Genomic DNA, 20,558 nt, shown 5'->3' with positions numbered 1-20,558 from the left:
TGGGACAAAATGGGTATAAATGTTGTCTAACCACTCCAAATTCAATCCGAACTCTTATAATTAGTCAAATGCATTAGATTGTTACATATTTTGACCCTAGAAAGAGTAAAGAAGCTTTTTACTGCTTCGAATAAATGATTTCTCTTGGTTTTAGCCTGTTTTTTCGGTTTAAGGTTGTTTTGGGATAAAACGGGTTTAAGTGTTGTCTAAACACTCTAAATTCATCCTGAACTCTTACAATTAGTCAAATACATTGGATTGTCAAACATTCTGACCCTAGATACAGTAACAAAGCTGTTTAGTGCTTCGAATCAATGTTTACTCGGTTTTAGCCTGTTTCGGGACAAAATCGGTATATGTGGTGTAGAAACACTCCAAATTCATTCCAAACTCTTACAATAAGTCAAATACATTGGATTGTCACAAATTTTGACCCAAGAAACACAAACAAAGCTTTTTACTGCTTCAAATTAATGTTTTCTTGGTTTTAGCCTGTTTTCTCGTTTTAAGCCTGATTTGGGATAAAATGGGTATAAGTGTTGTCTAACCACTCCAAATTCAACCTGAACTCTTATAATTAGTCAAATGCATTAGATTGTTACATATTTTGACACTAGAAAGAGTAACAAAGCTTTTTAATGCTTCAAATAAATGTTTTCTCTTGGTTTTAGCCTGTTTTCTCGGTTTAAGCTGTTTTTGGGATAAAACGGGTTTAAGTGTTGTCTAAACACTCCAAATTCATCCTGAACTCTTACAATTAGTCAAATACATTGGATTGTCACACATTATCACCCTAGATACTGTTGGGATTTATGAGACAAAGCTCACAAGAGAGGGTAGACAAACACTTGGTGAATGAATCCCCCTTTACCCACAACAAACTAACTCATTCTCAAGGGGGAGGAGAGAACATCAACTTGTGATGAACTCCCCATAAACAAGCTAGATAGAACCCAAATACTAGAGAGTAAGCGGATCCTAACTAGGAGAAGCACTAGTTTGAGACTTATCCTCTTCTAGTATCACAACACTTAGAGTTTGTGTACTTAGGAGAAGGAGGATTAAGAATCAGTAATCTAGGCTAAGTAAAGCAGTAAATAAGAAGAGTTTAGGTGGATTTGAGAAGAGAATAGGCTGCCTTAAGGGCAGCCCCTAACCGCTAATCCTAAACTCTCTACATTGTTAATATGAAACAAGAACACAAGTATAGAGAGGAAATCGGTTTCTCTTCTATTGAATAATAATGTTATATTGTGTTACAAAATGAGAGATTACAATGCTTAATATAGGAGAACAAATGTATATGGCCGTTTGAGATAAATGAGAGGTGAGAGTGACATATAGCCGTTGGTGCACAAGTGGGTGTATGGTGAAAGGGACAGCTCCTTCCCTTGGTTGTCTCATTCTTCACCAACCAAGGTCTCACATGCTTCCTTCCTTCCCTTCTTTTCCCTTTGTGAGACATTTAACTTCTTCTTGGGCCTCTTCTTCTTATAAGGCCTTTACTTCACAATTCTTCTCACATTGCTCTTATGGCCTTGCTGACCACTCTCATTGTTCTCACGGCCCACATGGCCTTATTGGCCACTCTTATTGTGCTCACGGCCTTACTGGCCGCTCCCACACCACTCATGGCCTTACCGGCCACACTTCTTGTACTAGCAGCCTTACCGGCCACTCTCTTCTTCCTTGTGCAGCTCGGCCTCACCGGCCTCACTCTCTCTTCTCCTTCATATATACTAATACTCCCCCGCACGTTTGATCTGCAGGGCACCATGGGGACCAAAGATCAAGCGTGGACACGTGAGGACTACCTCATTAAAAACCTTAACAAAGAAAACCACTTGGGAGAAAACTTTGTTAAGTAAAAAGAGTGTAGTCTCCACGTTCCTTGATGTCGCAATGATCTTGGTTTGTCAAGAACCAGCTCTCTTCTCTTTAAGCCTTTGAACCGCTACACTTCCTTAGCCCTCCTTGCCTTTAGCACATTCCTTATGATCTCCATCCTTGTTCCTTTAGAATTCCTTTGAGGCTCTCATAGTCTCCTTTACCCTTAAACAAGTGATAAAGAAGAAAAGAATAAGTGTTTGCTATGAGGAATATCAAAGAAAATTTCTAAAAGTGTGACAATTTAAGGAGAATCATATTAAAGACTAAAGACTAGTAATGAAGCTAAGGTAATGAATTTATGAATTAAAATAGAGAAGAGTTTAGAGCACAGCCTTTATGGTGTTTTGATGGATAGGAAGGAGAGAGTTGATCACAGTTGCGGTTTGGAATTCCTCCTTGAGACCGCTCCTCTAACCATGGTTTTAAACCCGGTCAGTTTTATTTGTCAGACTGACACATGCCCACTGAATCGGACATAACTTTCGAACGGCTGCTCGGATTGGTATGATTCCACTTCCACTGGCAAGATGACTCTGTGGTCTCGAACTTTAATGAAGAACGCGGAAGCCGAATCGCAGTGGAAGGGTTTCGTCCGAGTCGATCTTTGAGACGCTTCGGCTGAGCTTTAAGTAAAGACTTTTGCTTGTGGCCGAGCAGAATCTGTGAGGTACGGTCTGAAGTCACTTGATCTCCCCCGTAACCTTTACTTGATGATGGGCTGAAACCTCATCACCTCAGTTGAAGCCTTGTGCATCACCGTTCTTGTGCACATCCAATCAACAGTTGAAACCTTGTGCATCACCTTTCCTAAAGACCATTGTGCACATCCGATCAACAACTTGGCACTAACACACATGCTCTTGGACTGATTCATCACCTTCCACCAGCTTAACAAAGACTTGGTGGCCCTTGGTTCTAACTCCAGGCATTGTGCTGCGCTCTTACATGGCTATCTTGTAGCCTTCAACCTCGCCACTTCTTCTTCTTGAGATAGTGAGCGAGCTCCACACAATCCTCAATGCTGAAACTGAAACCAAAAATCAATGGAACAGATTCTAAACAAGAGATTGTTAGAGATTAGAGTATAGAGAATATTACTGAAATTAAATAGAGAATTTAGAGAATTAATAAGAGTATATATGGAGAATAGAAAGTGAGAGTATAAGGGAGAGTATTGGCGGTAGTATAAGATGAATGGAGAGTAGAATAGAGAATCTGCTCAAGAGTTCTTATGGACAGAGTTTAACTCTGTTTTCTTGAGTTGAACGAAGCTTTGACAGCCAAGAACATCCAAGAAGACAATCTCTTTTGGTGCTTTAATGGCTGAAACACAATGGACCTTATGGAAAATTAGTTTCTCCAAAGGTTTAACAACAAAACTCCTTGTAGAATCACTTAAACAAGTGTTCTTCAAGAGATTAAGGCTTTAGATCCACGAAGATAACATATAGAAGATGTTTTTCGTGGTCCCAAGCAAAGAAGAAACAACAAAAGCCTTTGGAACAGCCTATTGTCCAACGGTTAAAAGAATGCATCTTGGACCAACTTGAATCTATTTGACCAAGCGGGCTCTACATGCTAAAATAGTCTCTCTCTTCCTCAAACTCGAACCTGGACACACCATATGACCAGAAACAAAGCTTTCTCAACCTTGAGAAGAAGAAGAAGTGATTTAGTAATTAAACTTTAAAGGAAATTTAACAAAAGCAAAATTAAACCTTTAAAGGAAAATTAACTAAATCTTAAGAGAATCCTAGGAAAAATCCTAAGGATTTCGTGGCTCTATACAAGCCTAAAAACACGTGAATCCTTACCAAGAACAAGAACAATTTGCTCCTTGGTTCATCACCACCTCAATTTAAACCCAAGCTTTTACCCAATCGGTGAAGCCTAAGGATGAGGTTTTAAAATCGATTTCTTTCACACACTTGGTCTATGAACTCTACAAAGACCCAAGACCAAGCTTACTCAACATTGAGCTGCTAGAGAATCGATTTAACAACAAAAGCAAAATTAAAGTTTTAAAGAAACTAAGCTAAGCGATTTAACACCTAGGCTAGGATTAAAACTTTAATTAAGCTAACTCCTAAGAGAACCAACTTGAGAACGAGTTTGAGTCACCAAGAACAGAGCCTGCTCTGATACCATGTTGGGATTTATGAGACAAAGCTCACAAGAGAGGGTAGACAAACACTTGGTGAATGAATCCCCCTTTACCCACAACAAACTAACTCATTCTCAAGGGGGAGGAGAGAACATCAACTTGTGATGAACTCCCCATAAACAAGCTAGATAGAACCCAAATACTAGAGAGTAAGCGGATCCTAACTAGGAGAAGCACTAGTTTGAGACTTATCCTCTTCTAGTATCACAACACTTAGAGTTTGTGTACTTAGGAGAAGGAGGATTAAGAATCAGTAATCTAGGCTAAGTAAAGCAGTAAATAAGAAGAGTTTAGGTGGATTTGAGAAGAGAATAGGCTGCCTTAAGGGCAGCCCCTAACCGCTAATCCTAAACTCTATACATTGTTAATATGAAACAAGAACACAAGTATAGAGAGGAAATCGGTTTCTCTTCTATTGAATAATAATGTTATATTGTGTTACAAAATGAGAGATTACAATGCTTAATATAGGAGAACAAATGTATATGGCCGTTTGAGATAAATGAGAGGTGAGAGTGACATATAGCCGTTGGTGCACAAGTGGGTGTATGGTGAAAGGGACAGCTCCTTCCCTTGGTTGTCTCATTCTTCACCAACCAAGGTCTCACATGCTTCCTTCCTTCCCTTCTTTTCCCTTTGTGAGACATTTAACTTCTTCTTGGGCCTCTTCTTCTTATAAGGCCTTTACTTCACAATTCTTCTCACATTGCTCTTATGGCCTTGCTGACCACTCTCATTGTTCTCACGGCCCACATGGCCTTATTGGCCACTCTTATTGTGCTCACGGCCTTACTGGCCGCTCCCACACCACTCATGGCCTTACCGGCCACACTTCTTGTACTAGCAGCCTTACCGGCCACTCTCTTCTTCCTTGTGCAGCTCGGCCTCACCGGCCTCACTCTCTCTTCTCCTTCATATATACTAATAAGAAGAGTTTAGGTGGATTTGAGAAGAGAATAGGCTGCCTTAAGGGCAGCCCCTAACCGCTAATCCTAAACTCTATACATTGTTAATATGAAACAAGAACACAAGTATAGAGAGGAAACACTCTCTTCTTCCTTGTGCAGCTCGGCCTCACCGGCCTCACTCTCTCTTCTCCTTCATATATACTAATAGATACAGTAACAAAGCTATTTACTGCTTCGAATCAATGTTTTCTCGGTTTTAGCCTGTTTCGGGACAAAATGGGTATAAGTGGTGTCTAAACACTCCAAATTCATTCCGAACTCTTACAATTAGTCAAATACATTGGATTGTCACACATTTTGACCCAAGATACAGTAACAAAGCTGTTTAGTGCTTCAAATCAATGTTTTCTCGGTTTTAGCCTGTTTCGGGACAAAATCGGTATATGTGGTGTAGAAACACTCCAAATTCATTCCGAACTCTTACAATCAGTCAAATACATTGGATTGTCACACATTTTAACCCAAGAAATACAAACAAAGCTGTTTACTGCTTCAAATTAATGTTTTCTCGGTTTTAGCCTGTTTTCTCGTTTTAAGCCTGTTTTGGGACAAAATGGGTATAAGTGTTGTCTAACCACTCCAAATTCAATCTGAACTCTTATAATTAGTCAAATGCGTTAGATTGTTACATATTTTGACCCTAGAAGAGTAAAGAAGCTTTTTACTGCTTCGAATAAATGATTTCTCTTGGTTTTAGCCTGTTTTCTCGGTTTAAGCTTGTTTTGGGATAAAACGGGTTTAAGTGTTGTCTAAACACTCCAAATTCATCCCAAACTCTTACAATTAGTCAAATACATTGGATTGTCACACAGTCTGACCCTAGGAACAGTAAAAATGCTGTTTAGTACGTCGAGTCAATGTATTCTCGGTTTTAGCCTCTTTCGGGACAAAATCGGTTTATTTGGTGTATAAACACTCCAAATTCATTCCGAACTCTTATAATAAGTCAAATACATTGGATTGTCACACATTTTGACCCAAGAAACACAAACAAAGCTGTTTACTGCTTCAAATTAATTTTTTCTCGGTTTTAGCCTGTTTTCTCGTTTTAAGCCTATTTTGGGATAAAATGGGTATAAGTGTTGTCTAACCACTCCAAATTCAACCTGAACTCTTATAATTAGTCAAATGCATTAGATTGTTACATATTTTGACCCTAGAAAGAGTAACATAGCTTTTTACTGCTTTGAATCAATGTTTTCTCTTGGTTTTAGCCTGTTTTCTCGGTTTAAGCTTGTTTTGAAATCAAAGGGGTTTAAGTGTTGTCTAAACACTCCAAATTCATCCCAAACTCTTACAATTAGTCAAATACATTGGCTTGTCACACATTCTGACCCTAGGAACAGTAACAAAGCTGTTTAGTGCTTCAAATCAATGTTTTCTCGGTTTTAGCCTGTTTCGGGACAAAATCGGTATATGTGGTGTAGAAACACTCCAAATTCATTCCGAACTCTTACAATCAGTCTAATACATTGGATTGTCACACATTTTAACCCAAGAAATACAAACAAAGATGTTTACTGCTTCAAATTAATGTTTTCTCGGTTTTAACCTGTTTTCTCGTTTTAAGCCTGTTTTGGGACAAAATGGGTATAAGTGTTGTCTAACCACTCCAAATTCAACCTGAACTCTTATAATTAGTCAAATGCGTTAGATTGTTACATATTTTGACCCTAGAAAGAGTAAAGAAGCTTTTTACTGCTTCGAATAAATGATTTCTCTTGGTTTTAGCCTGTTTTCTCGGTTTAAGCTTGTTTTGGGATAAAACGGGTTTAAGTGTTGTCTAAACACTCCAAATTCATCCCAAACTCTTACAATTAGTCAAATACATTGGATTGTCACACATTCTGACCCTAGGAACAGTAAAAATGCTGTTTAGTACATCGAGTCAATGTTTTCTCGGTTTTAGCCTCTTTCGGGACAAAATCGGTTTATTTGGTGTATAAACACTCCAAATTCATTCCGAACTCTTATAATAAGTCAAATACATTGGATTATCACACATTTTGACCCAAGAAACACAAACAAAGCTGTTTACTGCTTCAAATTAATTTTTTCTCGGTTTTAGCCTGTTTTCTCGTTTTAAGCCTATTTTGGGATAAAATGGGTATAAGTGTTGTCTAACCACTCCAAATTCAACCTGAACTCTTATAATTAGTCAAATGCATTAGATTGTTACATATTTTGACCCTAGAAAGAGTAACATAGCTTTTTACTGCTTTGAATCAATGTTTTCTCTTGGTTTTAGCCTGTTTTCTCGGTTTAAGCTTGTTTTGAAATCAAAGGGGTTTAAGTGTTGTCTAAACACTCCAAATTCATCCCAAACTCTTACAATTAGTCAAATACATTGGCTTGTCACACATTCTGACCCTAGGAACAGTAACAAAGCTGTTTAGTGCTTCAAATCAATGTTTTCTCGGTTTTAGCCTGTTTCGGGACAAAATCGGTATATGTGGTGTAGAAACACTCCAAATTCATTCCGAACTCTTACAATCAGTCTAATACATTGGATTGTCACACATTTTAACCCAAGAAATACAAACAAAGATGTTTACTGCTTCAAATTAATGTTTTCTCGGTTTTAACCTGTTTTCTCGTTTTAAGCCTGTTTTGGGACAAAATGGGTATAAGTGTTGTCTAACCACTCCAAATTCAACCTGAACTCTTATAATTAGTCAAATGCGTTAGATTGTTACATATTTTGACCCTAGAAAGAGTAAAGAAGCTTTTTACTGCTTCGAATAAATGATTTCTCTTGGTTTTAGCCTGTTTTCTCGGTTTAAGCTTGTTTTGGGATAAAACGGGTTTAAGTGTTGTCTAAACACTCCAAATTCATCCCAAACTCTTACAATTAGTCAAATACATTGGATTGTCACACATTCTGACCCTAGGAACAGTAAAAATGCTGTTTAGTACATCGAGTCAATGTTTTCTCGGTTTTAGCCTCTTTCGGGACAAAATCGGTTTATTTGGTGTATAAACACTCCAAATTCATTCCGAACTCTTATAATAAGTCAAATACATTGGATTATCACACATTTTGACCCAAGAAACACAAACAAAGCTGTTTACTGCTTCAAATTAATTTTTTCTCGGTTTTAGCCTGTTTTCTCGTTTTAAGCCTATTTTGGGATAAAATGGGTATAAGTGTTGTCTAACCACTCCAAATTCAACCTGAACTCTTATAATTAGTCAAATGCATTAGATTGTTACATATTTTGACCCTAGAAAGAGTAACATAGCTTTTTACTGCTTTGAATCAATGTTTTCTCTTGGTTTTAGCCTGTTTTCTCGGTTTAAGCTTGTTTTGAAATCAAAGGGGTTTAAGTGTTGTCTAAACACTCCAAATTCATCCCAAACTCTTACAATTAGTCAAATACATTGGCTTGTCACACATTCTGACCCTAGGAACAGTAACAAAGCTGTTTAGTGCTTCGAATCAATGTTTTCTCGGTTTTAGCCTGTTTCGGGACAAAATCGGTATATGTGGTGTATAAACACTCCAAATTCATTACGAACTCTTACAATAAGTCAAATACATTGGATTGTCACACATTTTGACCCAAGAAACACAAACAAAGCTGTTTACTGCTTCAAATTAATGTTTTCTCGGTTTTAGCCTGTTTTCTCGTTTAAAGCCTGTTTTGGGACAAAATGGGTATAAGTGTTGTCTAACCACTCATAATTCAACCTGAACTCTTATAATTAGTCAAATGCGTTAGATTGTTACATATTTTGACCCTAGAAAGAGTAAAGAAGCTTTTTACTGCTTCGAATAAATGATTTCTCTTGGTTTGAGCCTATTTTTCGGTTTAAGCTTGTTTTGGGATAAAACGGGTTTAAGTGTCGTCTAAACACTCCAAATTCATCCTGAACTCTTACAATTAGTCAAATACATTGGATTGTCACACATTCTGACCCTAGATACAGTAACAAACCTGTTTAGTGCTTCGAATAATTATTTTCTCGGTTTTAGCCTGTTTCAGGACAAAATCGTTATATTTGGTGTATAAACACTCCAAATTCATTCCGAACTCTTACAATAAGTCAAATACATTGGATTGTCACACATTTTCACCCAAGAAACACAAACAAAGCGGTTTACTGCTTCAAATTAATGTTTTCTCGGTTTTAGCCTGTTTTCTCGTTTTGAGCCTGTTTTGGGACAAATGGGTATAAAAGTGTTGTCTAACCACTCCAAATTCAACCCGAACTCTTATAATTAGTCAAATGCATTAGTTTGTTACATATTTTGACCCTAGAAAGAGTAACATAGCTTTTTACTGCTTTGAATCAATGTTTTCTCTTGGTTTTAGCTTGTTTTCTCGGTTTAAGCTTGTTTTGGGATAAAACGGGTTTAAGTGTAGTCTAAACACTCCAAATTCATCCCAAACTCTTACAATTAGTCAAATACATTGGATTGTCACACATTCTGACCCTAGGAACAGTAACAAAGCTGTTTATTGCTTTGAATCAATGTTTTCTCGGTTTTAGCCTGTTTTGGGACAAAATCGGTATATGTGGTGTATAAACACTCCAAATTCATTCCGAACTCTGACAATAAGTCAAATACATTGGATTGTCACACATTTTGACCCAAGAAACACAAACAAAGCTGTTTACTGCTTCAAATTAATTTTTTCTCGGTTTTAGCCTGTTTTCTCGTTTTAAGCCTATTTTGGGACAAAATGGGTATAAGTGTTGTCTAACCACTCCAAATTCAACCTGAACTCTTATAATTAGTCAAATGCATTAGATTGTTACATATTTTGACCCTAGAAAGAGTAACATAGCTTTTTACTGCTTTGAATCAATGTTTTCTCTTGGTTTTAGCCTGTTTTCTCGGTTTAAGCTTGTTTTGAAATCAAAGGGGTTTAAGTGTTGTCTAAACACTCCAAATTCATCCCAAACTCTTACAATTAGTCAAATACATTGGCTTGTCACACATTCTGACCCTAGGAACAGTAGAAAGCTGTTTAGTGCTTCGAATCAATGTTTTCTCGGTTTTATCCTGTTTCGGGACAAAATCGGTATATGTGGTGTATAAACACTCCAAATTCATTCCGAACTCTTAAAATAAGTCAAATACATTGGATTGTCACACATTTTACCTAAGAAACACAAACAAAGCTGTTTACTTCTTCAAATTAATTTTTTCTCGGTTTTAGCCTGTTTTCGCGTTTTAAGCTTGTTTTGGGACTAAATGGGTATAAGTGTTGTCTAACCACTCCAAATTCAATCCGAACTCTTATAATTATTTAAATGCATTAGATTGTTACATATTTTGACCCTAGAAAGAGTAACAAAGCTTTTTAATGCTTCGAATAAATGTTTTCTCTAGGTTTTAGCCTGTTTTCTCGGTTTAAGCTGTTTTTGGGATAAAACGGGTTTAAGTGTTGTCTAAACACTCCAAATTCATCCTGAACTCTTACAATTAGTCAAATACATTGGATTGTCACACATTCTGACCCTAGATACAGTAACAAAGCTATTTACTGCTTCGAATCAATGTTTTCTCGGTTTTAGCCTGTTTCGGGACAAAATTGGTATAAGTGGTGTCTAAACACTCCAAATTCATTCTGAACTCTTAAAATAAGTCAAATACATTGGATTGTCACACATTTTGACCCAAGAAACAAAAACAAAGCAGTTTACTGCTTCAAATTATTGTTTTCTCAGCTTTAGCCAGTTTTCTCGTTTTGAGCCTGTTTTGGAACAAAATGGGTATAAGTGTTGTCTAACCACTCCAAATTCAACCCGAACTCTTATAATTAGTCAAAATGCATTAGATTGTTACATATTTTGACCCTAGAAAGAGTAACAAAGCTTTTTACTTCTTTGAATCAATGTTTTCTCTTGGTTTTAGCTTGTTTTCTCGGTTTAAGCTTGTTTGGGATAAAACGGGTTTAAGTGTTGTCTGTACACTCCAAATTCATCCCAAACTCTTACTATTAGTCAAATACATTGGATTGTCACACATTCTGACCCTAGGAACAGTAACAAAGCTGTTTAGTGCTTCGAATCAATGTTTTCTCGGTTTTAGCCTGTTTCGGGACAAAATCGGTATATGTGGTGTATAAACACTCCAAATTCATTACGAACTCTTACAATAAGTCAAATACATTGGATTGTCACACATTTTGACCCAAGAAACACAAACAAAGCTGTTTACTGCTTCAAATTAATGTTTTCTTGGTTTTAGCCTGTTTTCTCGTTTTAAGCCTATTTTGGGACAAAATGGGTATAAGTGTTGTCTAACCACTCCAAATTCAACCTGAACTCTTATAATTAGTCAAATGCGTTAGATTGTTACATATTTTGACCCTAGAAAGAGTAAAGAAGCTTTTTACTGCTTCGAATAAATGATTTCTCTTGGTTTTAGCCTGTTTTTTCGGTTTAAGCTTGTTTTGGGATAAAATGGGTTTAAGTGTTGTCTAAACACTCCAAATTCATCCTGAACTCTTACAATTAGTCAAATACATTTGATTGTCACACATTCTGACCCTAGATACAGTAACAAAGCTGTTTAGTGCTTCGAATAATTATTTTCTCGGTTTTAGCCTGTTTCGGGACAAAATCGTTATATTTGGTGTATAAACACTCCAAATTCATTCCGAACTCTTACAATAAGTCAAATACATTGGATTGTCACACATTTTGACCCAAGAAACACAAACAAAGCTGTTTACTGCTTCAAATTAATGTTTTCTCGGTTTTAGCCTGTTTTCTCGTTTTGAGCCTGTTTTGGGACAAATGGGTATAAAAGTGTTGTCTAACCACTCCAAATTCAACCCAAACTCTTATAATTAGTCAAATGCATTAGATTGTTACATATTTTGACCCTAGAAAGAGTAACATAGCTTTTTACTGCTTTGAATCAATGTTTTCTCTTGGTTTTAGCCTGTTTTCTCGGTTTAAGCTTGTTTTGGTATAAAACGGGTTTAAGTGTTATCTAAACACTCCAAATTCATCCCAAACTCTTACAATTAGTCAAATACATTGGATTCTCACACATTCTGACCCTAGGAACACAAGCAAAGCTGTTTAGTACTTCGAATCAATGTTTTCTCGGTTTTAGCCTGTTTCGGGACAAAATCGGTATATGTGGTGTATAAACACTCCAAATTCATTCCGAACTCTTACAATAGGTCAAATACATTGGATTGTCACACATTTTGACCCAAGAAACACAAACAAAGCTGTTTACTGCTTCAAATTAATGTTTTCTCGGTTTTAGCCTGTTTTCTCGTTTTAAGCCTGTTTTGGGACAAAATGGGTATAAGTGTTGTCTAACCACTCCAAATTAACCCTGAACTCTTATAATTAGTCAAATGCATTAGATTGTTACATATTTTGACCCTAGAAAGAGTAAAGAAGATTTTTACTGCTTCGAATAAATGTTTTTTCTTGGTTTTAGCCTGTTTTCTCGGTTTAACCTTGTTTTAGGATAAAACGGGTTTAAGTGTTGTCTAAACACTCTAAATTCATCCTGAACTCTTACAATTAGTCAAATACATTGGATTGTCACACATTCTGACCCTAGATACAGTAACAAAGCTGTTTAGTGCTTCGAATCAATGTTTACTCGGTTTTAGCCTGTTTCGGGACAAAATCGGTATATGTGGTGTAGAAACACTCCAAATTCATTCCAAACTCTTACAATAAGTCAAATACATTGGATTGTCACAAATTTTGACCCAAGAAACACAAACAAAGCTTTTTACTGCTTCAAATTAATGTTTTCTTGGTTTTAGCCTGTTTTCTCGTTTTAAGCCTGATTTGGGATAAAATGGGTATAAGTGTTGTCTAACCACTCCAAATTCAACCTGAACTCTTATAATTAGTCAAATGCATTAGATTGTTACATATTTTGACACTAGAAAGAGTAACAAAGCTTTTTAATGCTTCAAAAAAATGTTTTCTCTTGGTTTTAGCCTGTTTTCTCGGTTTAAGCTGTTTTTGGGATAAAACGGGTTTAAGTGTTGTCTAAACACTCCAAATTCATCCTGAACTCTTACAATTAGTCAAATACATTGGATTGTCACACATTCTGACCCTAGATACAGTAACAAAGCTATTTACTGCTTTGAATCAATGTTTTCTCGGTTTTAGCCTGTTTCGGGACAAAATTGGTATAAGTGGTGTCTAAACACTCCAAATTCATTCTGAACTCTTACAATAAGTCAAATACATTGGATTGTCACACATTTTGACCCAAGAAACACAAACAAAGCTGTTTACTGCTTCAAATTAATGTTTTCTCGGTTTTAGCCTGTTTTCTCGTTTTAAGCCTGTTTTGGGACAAAATGGGTATAAGTGTTGTCTAACCACTCCAAATTCAACCTGAACTCTTATAATTAGTCAAATGCATTAGATTGTTACATATTTTGACCCTAGAAAGAGTAAAGAAGCTTTTTACTGCTTTGAATCAATGTTTTCTCTTGGTTTTAGCCTGTTTTCTTGGTTTAACCTTGTTTTGGGATAAAACGGGTTTAAGTGTTGTCTAAACACTCCAAATTCATCCTGAACTCTTACAATTAGTCAAATACATTGGATTGTCACACATTCTGACCCTAGATACAGTAACAAAGCTGTTTAGTGCTTCGAATCAATGTTTTCTCGGTTTTAGCCTGTTTCGGGACAAAATCGGTATAAGTGGTGTCTAAACACTCCAAATTCATTCCGAACTCTTACAATAAGTCAAATACATTGGATTGTGACACATTTTGACCCAAGAAACACAAACAAAGCTGTTTACTGCTTCAAATTAATGTTTTCTCGGTTTTAGCCTGTTTTCTCGTTTAAAGCCTGGTTTGGGACAAAATGTGTATAAGTGTTGTCTAACCACTCATAATTCAACCTGAACTCTTATAATTAGTCAAATGCGTTAGATTGTTACAGATTTTGACCCTAGAAAGAGTAAAGAAGCTTTTTACTGCTTCGAATAAATGATTTCTCTTGGTTTTAGCCTATTTTTTCGGTTTAACCTTGTTTTGGGATAACACGGGTTTAAGTGTTGTCTAAACACTCCAAATTCATCCTGAACTCTTACAATTAGTCAAATACATTGGATTGTCACACATTCTGACCCTAGATACAGTAACAAACCTGTTTAGTGCTTCGAATAATTATTTTCTCTGTTTTAGCCTGTTTCAGGACAAAATCGTTATATTTGGTGTATAAACACTCCAAATTCATTACGAACTCTTACAATAAGTCAAATACATTGGATTGTCACACATTTTGACCCAAGAAACACAAACAAAGCTGTTTACTGCTTCAAATTAATGTTTTCTTGGTTTTAGCCTGTTTTCTCGTTTTAAGCCTATTTTGGGACAAAATGGGTATAAGTGTTGTCTAACCACTCCAAATTCAACCTGAACTCTTATAATTAGTCAAATGCGTTAGATTGTTACATATTTTGACCCTAGAAAGAGTAAAGAAGCTTTTTACTGCTTCGAATAAATGATTTCTCTTGGTTTTAGCCTGTTTTTTCGGTTTAAGCTTGTTTTGGGATAAAATGGGTTTAAGTGTTGTCTAAACACTCCAAATTCATCCTGAACTCTTACAATTAGTCAAATACATTGGATTGTCACACATTCTGACCCTAGATACAGTAACAAAGCTGTTTAGTGCTTCGAATAATTATTTTCTCGGTTTTAGCCTGTTTCGGGACAAAATCGTTATATTTGGTGTATAAACACTCCAAATTCATTCCGAACTCTTACAATAAGTCAAATACATTGGATTGTCACACATTTTAACCCAAGAAACACAAACAAAGCTGTTTACTGCTTCAAATTAATGTTTTCTCGGTTTTAGCCTGTTTTCTCGTTTTGAGCCTGTTTTGGGACAAATGGGTATAAAAGTGTTGTCTAACCACTCCAAATTCAAGCCAAACTCTTATAATTAGTCAAATGCATTAGATTGTTACATATTTTGACCCTAGAAAGAGTAACATAGCTTTTTACTGCTTTGAATCAATGTTTTCTCTTGGTTTTAGCCTGTTTTCTCGGTTTAAGCTTGTTTTGGTATAAAACGGGTTTAAGTGTTATCTAAACACTCCAAATTCATCCCAAACTCTTACAATTAGTCAAATACATTGGATTCTCACACATTCTGACCCTAGGAACACAAGCAAAGCTGTTTAGTACTTCGAATCAATGTTTTCTCGGTTTTAGCCTGTTTCGGGACAAAATCGGTATATGTGGTGTATAAACACTCCAAATTCATTCCGAACTCTTACAATAGGTCAAATACATTGGATTGTCACACATTTTGACTCAAGAAACACAAACAAAGCTGTTTACTGCTTCAAATTAATGTTTTCTCGGTTTTAGCCTGTTTTCTCGTTTTAAGCCTGTTTTGGGACAAAATGGGTATAAGTGTTGTCTAACCACTCCAAATTAACCCTGAACTCTTATAATTAGTCAAATGCATTAGATTGTTACATATTTTGACCCTAGAAAGAGTAAAGAAGATTTTTACTGCTTCGAATAAATGTTTTTTCTTGGTTTTAGCCTGTTTTCTCGGTTTAACCTTGTTTTAGGATAAAACGGGTTTAAGTGTTGTCTAAACACTCTAAATTCATCCTGAACTCTTACAATTAGTCAAATACATTGGATTGTCACACATTCTGACCCTAGATACAGTAACAAAGCTGTTTAGTGCTTCGAATCAATGTTTACTCGGTTTTAGCCTGTTTCGGGACAAAATCGGTATATGTGGTGTAGAAACACTCCAAATTCATTCCAAACTCTTACAATAAGTCAAATACATTGGATTGTCACAAATTTTGACCCAAGAAACACAAACAAAGCTTTTTACTGCTTCAAATTAATGTTTTCTTGGTTTTAGCCTGTTTTCTCGTTTTAAGCCTGATTTGGGATAAAATGGGTATAAGTGTTGTCTAACCACTCCAAATTCAACCTGAACTCTTATAATTAGTCAAATGCATTAGATTGTTACATATTTTGACACTAGAAAGAGTAACAAAGCTTTTTAATGCTTCAAAAAAATGTTTTCTCTTGGTTTTAGCCTGTTTTCTCGGTTTAAGCTGTTTTTGGGATAAAACGGGTTTAAGTGTTGTCTAAACACTCCAAATTCATCCTGAACTCTTACAATTAGTCAAATACATTGGATTGTCACACATTCTGACCCTAGATACAGTAACAAAGCTATTTACTGCTTTGAATCAATGTTTTCTCGGTTTTAGCCTGTTTCGGGACAAAATTGGTATAAGTGGTGTCTAAACACTCCAAATTCATTCTGAACTCTTACAATAAGTCAAATACATTGGATTGTCACACATTTTGACCCAAGAAACACAAACAAAGCTGTTTACTGCTTCAAATTAATGTTTTCTCGGTTTTAGCCTGTTTTCTCGTTTTAAGCCTGTTTTGGGACAAAATGGGTATAAGTGTTGTCTAACCACTCCAAATTCAACCTGAACTCTTATAATTAGTCAAATGCATTAGATTGTTACATATTTTGACCCTAGAAAGAGTAAAGAAGCTTTTTACTGCTTTGAATCAATGTTTTCTCTTGGTTTTAGCCTGTTTTCTTGGTTTAACCTTGTTTTGGGATAAAACGGGTTTAAGTGTTGTCTAAACACTCCAAATTCATCCTGAACTCTTACAATTAGTCAAATACATTGGATTGTCACACATTCTGACCCTAGATACAGTAACAAAGCTGTTTAGTGCTTCGAATCAATGTTTTCTCGGTTTTAGCCTGTTTCGGGACAAAATCGGTATAAGTGGTGTCTAAACACTCCAAATTCATTCCGAACTCTTACAATAAGTCAAATACATTGGATTGTGACACATTTTGACCCAAGAAACACAAACAAAGCTGTTTACTGCTTCAAATTAATGTTTTCTCGGTTTTAGCCTGTTTTCTCGTTTAAAGCCTGGTTTGGGACAAAATGTGTATAAGTGTTGTCTAACCACTCATAATTCAACCTGAACTCTTATAATTAGTCAAATGCGTTAGATTGTTACAGATTTTGACCCTAGAAAGAGTAAAGAAGCTTTTTACTGCTTCGAATAAATGATTTCTCTTGGTTTTAGCCTATTTTTTCGGTTTAACCTTGTTTTGGGATAACACGGGTTTAAGTGTTGTCTAAACACTCCAAATTCATCCTGAACTCTTACAATTAGTCAAATACATTGGATTGTCACACATTCTGACCCTAGATACAGTAACAAACCTGTTTAGTGCTTCGAATAATTATTTTCTCTGTTTTAGCCTGTTTCAGGACAAAATCGTTATATTTGGTGTATAAACACTCCAAATTCATTACGAACTCTTACAATAAGTCAAATACATTGGATTGTCACACATTTTGACCCAAGAAACACAAACAAAGCTGTTTACTGCTTCAAATTAATGTTTTCTTGGTTTTAGCCTGTTTTCTCGTTTTAAGCCTATTTTGGGACAAAATGGGTATAAGTGTTGTCTAACCACTCCAAATTCAACCTGAACTCTTATAATTAGTCAAATGCGTTAGATTGTTACATATTTTGACCCTAGAAAGAGTAAAGAAGCTTTTTACTGCTTCGAATAAATGATTTCTCTTGGTTTTAGCCTGTTTTTTCGGTTTAAGCTTGTTTTGGGATAAAATGGGTTTAAGTGTTGTCTAAACACTCCAAATTCATCCTGAACTCTTACAATTAGTCAAATACATTGGATTGTCACACATTCTGACCCTAGATACAGTAACAAAGCTGTTTAGTGCTTCGAATAATTATTTTCTCGGTTTTAGCCTGTTTCGGGACAAAATCGTTATATTTGGTGTATAAACACTCCAAATTCATTCCGAACTCTTACAATAAGTCAAATACATTGGATTGTCACACATTTTGACCCAAGAAACACAAACAAAGCTGTTTACTGCTTCAAATTAATGTTTTCTCGGTTTTAGCCTGTTTTCTCGTTTTGAGCCTGTTTTGGGACAAATGGGTATAAAAGTGTTGTCTAACCACTCCAAATTCAAGCCAAACTCTTATAATTAGTCAAATGCATTAGATTGTTACATATTTTGACCCTAGAAAGAGTAACATAGCTTTTTACTGCTTTGAATCAATGTTTTCTCTTGGTTTTAGCCTGTTTTCTCGGTTTAAGCTTGTTTTGGTATAAAACGGGTTTAAGTGTTATCTAAACACTCCAAATTCATCCCAAACTCTTACAATTAGTCAAATACATTGGATTGTCACACATTCTGACCCTAGGAACACAAACAAAGCTGTTTAGTACTTCGAATCAATGTTTTCTCGGTTTTAGCCTGTTTCGGGACAAAATCGATATATGTGGTGTATAAACACTCCAAATTCATTCCGAACTCTTACAATAGGTCAAATACATTGGATTGTCACACATTTTGACCCAAGAAACACAAACAAAGCTGTTTACTGCTTCAAATTAATGTTTTCTCGGTTTTAGCCTGTTTTCTCGTTTTAAGCCTGTTTTGGGACAAAATGGGTATAAGTGTTGTCTAACCACTCCAAATTAACCCTGAACTCTTATAATTAGTCAAATGCATTAGATTGTTACATATTTTGACCCTAGAAAGAGTAACATAGCTTTTTACTGCTTTGAATCAATGTTTTCTCTTGGTTTTAGCCTGTTTTCTCGGTTTAACCTTGTTTTAGGATAAAACGGGTTTAAGTGTTGTCTAAACACTCTAAATTCATCCTGAACTCTTACAATTAGTCAAATACATTGGATTGTCACACATTCTGACCCTAGATACAGTAACAAAGCTGTTTAGTGCTTCGAATCAATGTTTACTCGGTTTTAGCCTGTTTCGGGACAAAATCGGTATATGTGGTGTAGAAACACTCCAAATCCATTCCAAACTCTTACAATAAGTCAAATACATTGGATTGTCACAAATTTTGACCCAAGAAACACAAACAAAGCTTTTTACTGCTTCAAATTAATGTTTTCTTGGTTTTAGCCTGTTTTCTCGTTTTAAGCCTGATTTGGGATAAAATGGATATAAGTGTTGTCTAACCACTCCAAATTCAACCTGAACTCTTATAATTAGTCAAATGCATTAGATTATTACATATTTTGACACTAGAAAGAGTAACAAAGCTTTTTAATGCTTCAAATAAAGGTTTTCTCTTGGTTTTAGCCTGTTTTCTCGGTTTAAGCTGTTTTTGGGATAAAACGGGTTTAAGTGTTGTCTAAACACTCCAAATTCATCCTGAACTCTTACAATTAGTCAAATACATTGGATTGTCACACATTCTGACCCTAGATACAGTAACAAAGCTATTTACTGCTTTGAATCAATGTTTTCTCGGTTTTAGTCTGTTTTGGGACAAAATCGGTATATGTGGTGTATAAACACTCCAAATTCATTCCGAACTCATACAATAAGTCAAATACATTGGATTGTCACACATTTTGACCCAAGAAACACAAACAAAGCTGTTTACTGCTTCAAATTAATGTTTTCTTGGTTTTAGCCTGTTTTCTCGTTTAAAGCCTGTTTTGGGACAAAATGGGTATAAGTGTTGTCTAACCACTCATAATTCAACCTGAACTCTTATAATTAGTCAAATGCGTTAGATTGTTACATATTTTGACCCTAGAAAGAGTAAAGAAGCTTTTTACTGCTTCGAATAAATGATTTCTCTTGGTTTTAGCCTATTTTTTCGGTTTAAGCTTGTTTTGGGATAAAACGGGTTTAAGTGTTGTCTAAACACTCCAAATTCATCCTGAACTCTTACAATTAGTCAAATACATTGGATTGTCACACATTCTGACCCTAGATACAGTAACAAAGCTGTTTAGTGCTTCGAATCAATGTTTTCTCGGTTTTAGCCTGTTTCGGGACAAAATCGGTATAAGTGGTGTCTAAACACTCCAAATTCATTCCGAACTCTTACAATAGGTCAAATACATTGGATTGTCACACATTTTGACCCAAGAAACACAAACAAAGCTGTTTACTGCTTCAAATTAAGGTTTTCTCAGTTTTAGCCTGTTTTCTCGTTTTAAGCCTGTTTTGGGACAAAATGGGTATAAGTGTTGTCTAACCACTCCAAATTCAACCTGAACTCTTATAATTAGTCAAATGCATTAGATTGTTACATATTTTGCCCCTAGAAAGAGTAAAGATGCTTTTTACTGCTTCGAATAAATGTGTTCTCTTGGTTTTAGCCTGTTTTCTCGGTTTAAGCTTGTTTTGGGACAAAATGGGTATAAGTGTTGTCTAACCACTCCAAATTCAACCTGAACTCTTATATTTAGTCAAATGCATTAGATTGTTACATATTTTGACCCTAGAAATAGTAAAGAAGCTTTTTACTGCTTCGAATAAATGTTTTCTCTTGGTTTTAGCCTGTTTTCTCGGTTTAAGCTTGTTTTGGGATAAAACGGGTTTAAGTGTTATCTAAACACTCCAAATTCATCCCAAACTCTTACAATTAGTCAAATACATTGGATTGTCACACATTCTGACCCTAGGAACACAAACAAAGCTGTTTAGTACTTCGAATCAATGTTTTCTCGGGTTTAGCCTG

Source organism: Camelina sativa, chromosome 11 (assembly GCF_030686135.1).
Source record: "Camelina sativa cultivar CO46 ecotype springtype chromosome 11, ASM3068613v1".
In the NCBI taxonomy this organism is placed as follows: Eukaryota; Viridiplantae; Streptophyta; class Magnoliopsida; order Brassicales; family Brassicaceae; genus Camelina; species Camelina sativa.
The sequence above is the reverse complement of the archived record's forward strand: the minus strand, read 5'-3'. Positions refer to the sequence as shown.